General features: G+C 35.8%; 1 pseudogene; it reads right to left on the reverse strand.

Annotated features, from left to right (window-relative positions):
• Positions 1–6,788, reverse strand: part of LOC107667987 (nephrocystin-4-like) — a 173,342-nt pseudogene that overhangs the window by 39,381 nt on the left and 127,173 nt on the right.

Consider the following 6,788-nt stretch of genomic DNA (forward strand, 5'->3'; position numbering starts at 1 on the left):
ATTTCAATCCAAATTGCATGGATAGTCCTAGTTATTAACAACCTGATTGCAAAACTGACCTGCAATGACAATTGGTTTCTCATAATGACAACTGACCAGGGGGAATTGGACTCAAAACCAGCAACTCATTTAAAACCCTCAGAACAAGAATCAAGAGATGTATTATATAAATGTTTTATCATAATGTCTCAGGAAATCAAAAGGACTTATGTCCTTGCCTGTGATAGTCTGAGCTCTTCATAAAATACAGGCATAAAAGATCTGACCAACTTAAGGTCCCTCACATAGAAAAAATATCATTTGAATTCACCTCCAGTCTAAATGTAAGAACTTAATTCATTCCAGCTGGTTTAGTATTCAGACTTCAATTTTAATTTCATAGGTCTCAATCAGATATGACAGCTGACTCAAATTAGAGTTCTCATTTTAAATAAAGTTTCATGCTACATAAGTTGGTTCCTTGTACCGTGTGAGTCTGCAGTTCCAGATGTAAATAATGTTGGCCTGTCAACTGTCTTTGGTCAGAATCAGATGATGCACTGACACCGAACAGCTCCTGAATGACAACTCTGCACTCCGACAGACTCTAAATGGCCATCTCAACTCACGGCTTCAGCAAAACTGTTGCCACTTTTAAAGGACAGTACAAGTCCACATATAAAAACAGACAGGGCCCTGAAATATTTCAGCTCAAATAAACATGACATAAACAAATGTGCTGGTGTCTTGAAAATGGAGCAATGGCAACAGAGAGGGATATTGAGAGAGAAACTGGCATTAGAGAAAACAGCAAATTCGTGCATGATGGGGATACAGAGTGATGTTCTAAAGACAATGCTCTATCTCTCTATCTATCTATCCATCCATCCATCTATCCATCATCCATCAGCTTGTCTGTATACATAAAGTCTATAATAGGCATGCAAATGTTCAATCATTCCCATGATCGATTGTCATTTAAATTAACACTCAATTAATTGATTAATTGTTAACCTCAATACTGCAAAATACATCTATTGCAGTGGGATAGTTACCGTCATGACAGGTAATGCAAATGCAACTCAAAACGCCAGCTTTCTCACCACAATGAAAGGGTTTTTAGTTTAAATAAAAGGCTATGAATAGATGATAATGATCATTTGATAAAACGAAGAGAGCGCACCGTAGTTTGGGATAATTTTACTTTGTTGGCTGTTTTATATCCTGTAACAAAGACCTCTGAATGCGTCTTTTTAAATGGTTTCATGGTTATTGTATTTTAAAAAACAATCACAATGTTTGCAATTGATATTATCGGCATTTAAAATAAAATGATCCCAAACGTAACTGCGGCGCGTGGGGCAAAACACACTGCTGCTCATATCATGAAACATTTTATGTGAGTATTACAACACAAGTAAGGTACAAAGCTTTGTTTATAAGATAAATAATTTGTTAGCAGGCAAATGTTACATTGTGACCATGCTTTTGGATTCATGCCGTTCGAGCCCATAAATTAAAATCATTTACGCCATTCGCCATAAAACTGTCCTGCTCATGTCCCACAGCCCTATCTATCTATCTAGCTATCTATCTATCTATCTGCCTGTCTATCCATGTAGTGATCCATCCATCCATCCATTACCTACCATCTATCAGTCTAAAGATATTTATCTTAAAATTCTGGTTGATGATGTCAGAACTATGAGCATATTATAATATCTGTGTTTACATCTGAACATCTATTCAATGTTCAACAACTTGGCCCCTAGTTGAACAACATTAACCTCTGCTAACACTTAGTGTACCTGCATTTACATTTCTAAGAATTAAAACAGTACAGAAACAAATGCAGCCAAGAAAATTACAAAAAGGAAAATAGGCATAAACCTAAGGCTGGTTTGGTGCCAGGAACATAAGTGGACTTCTGAGAAAAAAATAAACATTGCTACAAAAGTGAAGAATATGGCCACTGTATAACTGATTTATTTGTTAGTGTGTCTGTATGGTTCTCACCCAGCAGAGTGTGTTCCGAGGGTGATGACAGGGGCGTGCACCGGAGTGAAGGTCAGCTCCTGCATCTCATCCTCTTCCTCACTTCTGTTTCCCTCTCTCTCCTGCACACTCAGTTCCAGATGAGCTATGCTGCCGGCAACTGGACGCTCCTGATTCAATTTAAATCAACACACATAGGCAGAAAGAGAGAAAAACAGACAAATTCAAGAATCATTTTGGACTGAAGTTCAGCAGCAGATCCTGCAATACAAAAAACCCAGAGGCTTTGATTAAGTTTTGGCTCATAAATCTTCAGTATATGATTATCTCTCTCTGTGAGGACTCTGAAAAATACTGAGAATATTTCATCAGCAAATCTAAAAAGAACCTCAAAAAATATCCATGTTTGAGGGTAATAACAGATGTTTAGGAAGAAGATGAGAATGTTAAGACAACAAAAAGGTCAACAGATCAGAGACGAAATCAGTCAGGAAAGTTCATTATTGGAATCTTTCACAAAAAAAATAACATACCACAGCCAACAGAAACCTAACAACCAAACACTCTACAAGAACTTCAAGTTCTTTATGAAACGCCTGAAGACAACGAGTCTTCCACAAGGACTTGATCAAAAACCAACTGCAGCATATTCTATACTCTACTTATTACTATAAGCTATACCTAGCTTCAGACAGCACACCCACAGGCCACAAACAGTCTGTTCATTGACCGTCTGATTTATATTGCTAAAAATATTGGCAAGTATTTTCTCAATCAGGCAAACTTTAATCTGACTGACTGGCTGGCTTTACACAGTTTCTGGGAATCAAGGTGCACTTTTGTTTTTTGCCTGGAAACAAAACTTGTTTCTTTTGAAGACACACTCATTTCTCTAAGTTTTCAAGCTTAGTGACATCAAATCAAATATAAGATAGTTTAGTTTGAGACTACTAACTTACCACAAATAGAAATGCATATTTTGTTGCATTATTATGTCTGTGAAATAATGACTCGTTTTTTCTTTATAGTTTTTCTTGACAGCTGAATAGCTTAACATAAAACAATATTGTTGTGCTATTATTTGGAATTATTTGCATTTTTCCTCAGTGGTCTAATAATGTGGTATATTAGATAAATCATATTAGATAAACCTACTCCTAAACGACAGACATACAAAACAAAATACTTCATGCCAAGTATGGCTAAGTAAGGCTGCTCCTTACAAATACCTTTACTAAAAGGATTTAATGAACGAATTAAATTAACAAGTTTCACTAACATACACTACTGTTCAAAAACTTGTGGTCAGAATTAATTTTTCCCCCGTTTTATTTAAGCAAGGATGCATTAAATTGATCAAAATACATGTATATGTTTAAGAAATATTTGTAATATATATTTATATTTATATGTAATATAAATCATATGATCATAAATTATAATTATAATCATAAATAATAAATATGAATACACACACACACGTATGTATGTGTTTTTATATATACATATACAGTAAACAAACTTTTATTTTGGATGCGATTAATCGCGATTAATCGATTTGACAGCCCTACTCACAATATTACTGTTTATACTGTATTTTGGATCAAATAAATGCAGCACTGGTGAGCATAACAGACTTACAGTACTGTACTATACATTATATTGATCTATTAGCTTGTAAGTTTCTGGCAAACTTTAGCTCTTTGTATCACATTTATAATGTTACTGCCCACTTTTCATGAATTGCTTGTGTGGTAGCAATCCTCATTATATATATGTACATGTGGCATGCTGGTATATGCATTCAAAATCACATTCAATCATGCACACTATACACACATACACATGCTATGCAGTATACTTAAAAATGCCACTTTTTAAGTATACACTTCAGCCAAATTGCAAGTGAATTCTAACATTCTGCATTTGTGTTTTAAAAATGGTACAGCTCAGGATGTTCACAAATCTTTGTCCACACAGACTGATATTTTTAAGTCAGCTGAAACCAAATCCAAAAATAATTTGAAATTCTAACTTGAAGATAGGAACAGGAGATTCATAGACAGAAAAAAATGCACAGGGAATAATTTAACACCATCCCAGAATCACCCAGAAATGACATGCAGGAAGTTGAGCATAGCAGAAATATCCTCCCTAATCTCAGCAGAAGAGCCCATGTGTGGCACAAACAGCCTTAAACAACTGTGGAGGCGGTAACAAAGCACTTTGTATTTTTATTTACAGACTATCATATAGTCAAATGCACCGCATGACTAAAGGCAACGGCATAAACATACATGCTCCCACACACGATTAACATAATATCTGTGGATAGCTTTGTGAAAATGTGTGACATGTTCCCACTCTATACAGGCTGTATCTACACTGTATTTCCATTAAAATAACAAAAGCACATTACCATTACAAACCGTTCCCAGCCCAGTTTTCTCAGCATGCATTTCTCATACATTACACTAATTAAAGGTAAATTTGTTTCTTCAAATTCAGTATTGCATCAATTGTTCATCAACGAATTCACTGCAGTGAATGGGTGCCGTCAGAATTATAGTTCAAACAGCTTATAAAAACATCAAAATAATCCACAAGTAATCCATACGACTCCAGTAAAAGCTTTGTTTGTAATAAACAAATCCATCAAGACATTTTTAACTTCAAACTATTGTTTTCAGCTAAGAGTCCTGTATCCATAATATTGCTTTCTCCAGTGAAAAAAGACATCTTGTCTGAATCAGAAGAGAAATATGCATAGATCATGCACTGATTACTAGAGAAAACAGTTCAATACAGCTCTAAACAAATATGTCAATGGATTTTAATGTGAGAGGGCAACAGAGGATGGACTTTTTCAATAGAGAAAGTGCTATTATGGATTCTGGCCAGAAGAGACAGTTTAAAGTTAAAATGCCTTAATTATACAATTGTTTATTACAAAACACACAGCTTTTCACTTCACTAGACGTTAACTGATAGACTGGAGTCACATGGATTACTTGTGGATCATTGCAATGTTTTATCCGCAGTTTGGACTCTTATTCTGACGGCACCCATTCACATGTGATGTAATGCTACATTTCTCCAAATCTGTTCTGATGAAGAAACAAATTCATCTACATCTTGGATGGCCTAAGGGTGAATACATTTTCAGCAAATTTTCATTTAACTTAAATTATATAATATTATCTGAATACATTTTCTTTGTAGCTACTCTGGGAACTTTTATCTTTCTATATAATGTGATCCTCCTCCATAATGCACTCGCTCCATTGTTTACCTACAAAAGCAGTATCATGTCGATGCCAACTCTTGTGTATCATCAGGAAAACGTAAAGCCTGACAGTGGAAAAGTCTTGCGGTACATAAAATGTTGATGATCATGTGAATCATGAATCATTTAAATGTACTTCAGAGCTCAAGTGAACAAATCCGCCGCACCACTGATGGATATATTATGAGTGTGGAGCTGCAGTCACCTTAAATCTCATTTGCATGATTTTCCAATTTAGTGGCATACACTCGCTGAACCAGATCAAGTTTTAAAGTTCTGGTTTATCTCTCCAGTTTTTGCGGTAAAGAAAAAGTCAAACTGGCACTTACAGTAGATCTTATGCAAGCATGAAACATTATAATGGTGCAGCTAATTTTGTCAAAACGATGGGACAGTTAATGGTGCTCTAAGAAGTTCTGCAGTTTGATACAAAGTTTTTAGCCTGCAAAATGGTATTGAACAATTGTAGTTCTAACATGTTAAAAATTCATTTTAGTATGAAATTCCTTAATGCTGCTCTCAACAGGTTCAGTTTGGGTTTTGTGGTGTACAGGTGTGTACAATGCATGTGCTGTGTTTTTTTTCTATGCCATATGTTTTGAGTGTAGGCGTTTTATTCCTTTGCATGAATGTATCTCTGTGCTTTGTTTTAAAAGAGCATATATACATTTGTGTGTTCGTGTTGAGTGTGTGTGTGTGCGTATGTGGGTGGAAAACTTACGACATGTGACAGCTGGTGGGCCGATGCCATCGGGGAGGGAGAAAGCAGAGAGGGGAGCTGTTGTTGCCATGGAGACCCCACCGTGTGGCTCATGGTCGGGTAGCGTGAAGTCGCAACCAGCTGAGAGAGAGACAGCTGAACAACAGAACCAGAGAAAGGAGAAATTAATACATATTTATCGTACAAAACAACAGGCAGAAGCATCTGACGGTGTGGCAATCCCCCGCAGCTGGCACATAAAGCCAACATCCAGCCAACACAACAGCAGGGTGGAATTAGAAACCTGTTTAGGTATAAATGTGACAGATCCAGCTTTGGGTGCTGCTACGCACATGTTTTCATACAAGACCTAATTTCTCTTTCTTCACTTTGAGCCTTTCACCATTCCTGTTTGCATCACGCTCCTAATTTGAGTCTCTATTGTTGTCAGAAGTAACATTATACATCAACACCAATACACTTTCTGCACTTCTGACGCAGTCATCGATTTCTGCCTCTTTGAGAGTCTGATATTACTCATCTCAGCTGCTGAGTTTCTAATATGCAGTTTTTAGTCTCGGGTTTTTGTCTTTGGACAAAAATATCCTTTAAATTTCCAGTATTTTGACATGACATGTTCATAAATTTTAGTGTTTTACTCTTAATTTTAGTAGAAGAAAGACAAATATATGTGCAAACTGTCTTTGTTGTGAAAACGTAAATTCTTCTTCTTCAGAAAAGTTAATATTGTGTTTTTTAACTAATTATCGTCACAAATGCATTTTCTTGCTTTTTCTTTGATACCATTCACAAAATTATATATACATA

Source organism: Sinocyclocheilus anshuiensis, unplaced genomic scaffold, assembly GCF_001515605.1.
Source record: "Sinocyclocheilus anshuiensis isolate Anshui unplaced genomic scaffold, SAMN03320099.WGS_v1.1 scaffold1024, whole genome shotgun sequence".
Lineage (NCBI taxonomy): Eukaryota > Metazoa > Chordata > Actinopteri > Cypriniformes > Cyprinidae > Sinocyclocheilus > Sinocyclocheilus anshuiensis.